Genomic DNA, 2,701 nt, shown 5'->3' with positions numbered 1-2,701 from the left:
CAGCGACAGATACATAGATAGATGTAAACAAAGCAAGTCAGGAAAATCTATTGAGTTATATTAGTTGTTGTTAGTTGGAAGCAAGAATACTCTGGCTCATAGTGAACTTATGTGTAACAGAACAAAAATTTGCATGGTTCTGTGACATCTTCTTCATCATCATTGGTATGTATAAATTTATTTTAAGGACAGCAATCTATAAAATCTACCACTACTCTGTCAGTTTGTCATACTGTTGCTATAATTATGGAAGCTATGCTACCAGTATTTTAAATAGCAGCAGGGTCACCTGGAAAGGTTTCAGATGAACTTCCAGGCTAAGGCAGACAAGTAAATAGCAAAGAAAGACTAATTCTGGATATTCACTCACAGAAAATACTGTGAATAGCAGTGGAACATGTTCAGACAGTGCCAGAACAATAAATATTGAAACAAAATAAAGAGCACCAGAATACTGTAAGGCTTAGTGTCAGAAGATGAGCCCTTCAAATTGGAAAGCACTCAAAACACAACTAGGGAAGAGCTGCCTCCTCCCAGAGGAGCTGACTGTGATGACTCAAATGTAGTAAAGCTTCCAGGACCCTCATTTGCTGATGGGGCACAACTCAAAATGAGGAAAAACAGTTAGTAATTAATAACTGGAACATGGAATGTACAAAGTAGGAATCAAGGAAAATTGGAAGTTATCAAAATTGAAATAGATCACATAAAAGTTAATATCCTAGGTATGAGTGAGCTGAAATGGAATGATATGGTTCATTGTGAATCTGACAACCACATGGTTTACTATGCAGGGAATAACATATTGAAGAGGAATGGAGCTGCTCTTTCAAGATCTAGCTTGAAGTAAAATATTGTGATAGGATAATATGCGTATGTTTACAACAAAGACCAGTTAATACCACTACAATTCAAATTGACGCATCAATCACTAAAACCAGTGATGATGATTTTGAAGAATTACATCAATTTACGCACTGAGAAATTGATCAAACAAATAATCAAACTGTACTTATAATTATTGGGGATTGGAATGCAAAGATTGGAAATAAAGAAGGATCAGTAGTTGGAAATTATGGAGTTGGTGATGGAAATTATGCTGGAGAGCTCATGATATGATTTTGCAATACCAATAACTTGCTCATTGCAAATAATTTTTTAACAATATAAAAGATGACTGTACACATAGACCTCACCAGATGGAATACATAAATCATATTGATGACATATGTGGGAAGAAACAGTGAAAACAGCCAAAACAAGGCCAGGGGCAGACTGTGGACCAGACCATCTAACGTGCATATGCAAGTTCAGGCTGAAACTAAAGATAATTAAAACAAATAAGATAGAAACAAAATTTAACTTTGAACATGCTGTTGTTGTTAGGTACTATGGAGTCCATTCCGACTTATAGCAAGCCTATGTACAACAGAACAAAATACTGCCTGGTCCTGAGCCAGCCTCACAATTATTGCCATGTTTGAACCCATTGATGCTGACATTTTACCCATCCATCTGGCTGGGGGTCTTCCTCTTTATCTCTGACCTTCCACCTTACCAAACATGATATCCTTCTAAAGTGACTGGTCCCTCCTGACAATATGTCCGAAGTATGAGAGATGAAGTTTGTCCATCCTGGCCTCCAAGGAGCACTCTGGCTGCACTTCTTCCAACACAGATCTATTGGTTCTTTTGGCAGCCCATGTCACTTTCAATATTCTGCTCCAACACCATAATTCAAAAGCATCAATTCTTTGATTGTCTTCCTTATTCACTGTCCAGCTTTCACATGCATATGAAGTTATTGAAAATACCATGGTTTGGGTCAGGCACACCTTAGTCCTCAAGCTGACACTTTTGCTCTTCAACATGTTAAAAATGTCTTGTGAAGCAGGGCAGCATTCATCTGTCAGTTTGTCATACTGTGCTGGCTTGTGAGTTACTGTGATTCTGGAAGTTATGCCATGGGTATTTTAAATACCAGCAGGGTCACCCATGGTGGATAGGTTGCAGATGAGCTTCCAGACAAAGACAGGCTAGGAAGAAGGAGTGATGAACTACTTCAGAATATTTAGTCACTGGAAACCTTATGAATAGCAGGGAAACACCATCAGATATAGTGCCAGAAAATGAGCACTTCAGGTTGTAAGGCACTCGAAATACGACTAGGGAAGAGCTGTCTCCTCAAAGTAGAGTTGACCATGATTATGTGAATGGAGAAAAGCCCATAGGAGTAAAGCCTGAGGGACCTTAATTTGCTGATAGGACACAACTTAAAATGAAAAGAAACAGCTGTAAACATCTATTAATAATCTGAACATGGAATATACAAAGTATGCATCTAGGGAAATTAGAAATTGTCAAAAATGAAATGGAGGACACAAACATCGATATCTTAGGCATTACTGAGCTGAAATGGACTGGTATTGGCCATTTTGAATCTGACAACCACATGGCTTACTATGCCTGGAATGACAAATTGAAGAGGAATGTTGTTGCAATCATTGTCAAAAAGAACCCTTGCATATAGCTCTCCTAAATTGAGAGCTAATCTCGAGAACAGATTTGATGAATTAGATATTAATAATGATCAATCCCCAGAAGAATTGTAGGATGACATCAGGAACATCATACAGGAAGAAAGTAAACTGTCATTAAGAAGACAAGGAAGAAGGATGAGGCCAAAATGGATACTGGAGGA

Source organism: Chrysochloris asiatica, unplaced genomic scaffold (assembly GCF_000296735.1).
Source record: "Chrysochloris asiatica unplaced genomic scaffold, ChrAsi1.0 scaffold00563, whole genome shotgun sequence".
Taxonomy (NCBI): domain Eukaryota; kingdom Metazoa; phylum Chordata; class Mammalia; order Afrosoricida; family Chrysochloridae; genus Chrysochloris; species Chrysochloris asiatica.
The sequence above is the reverse complement of the archived record's forward strand: the minus strand, read 5'-3'. Positions refer to the sequence as shown.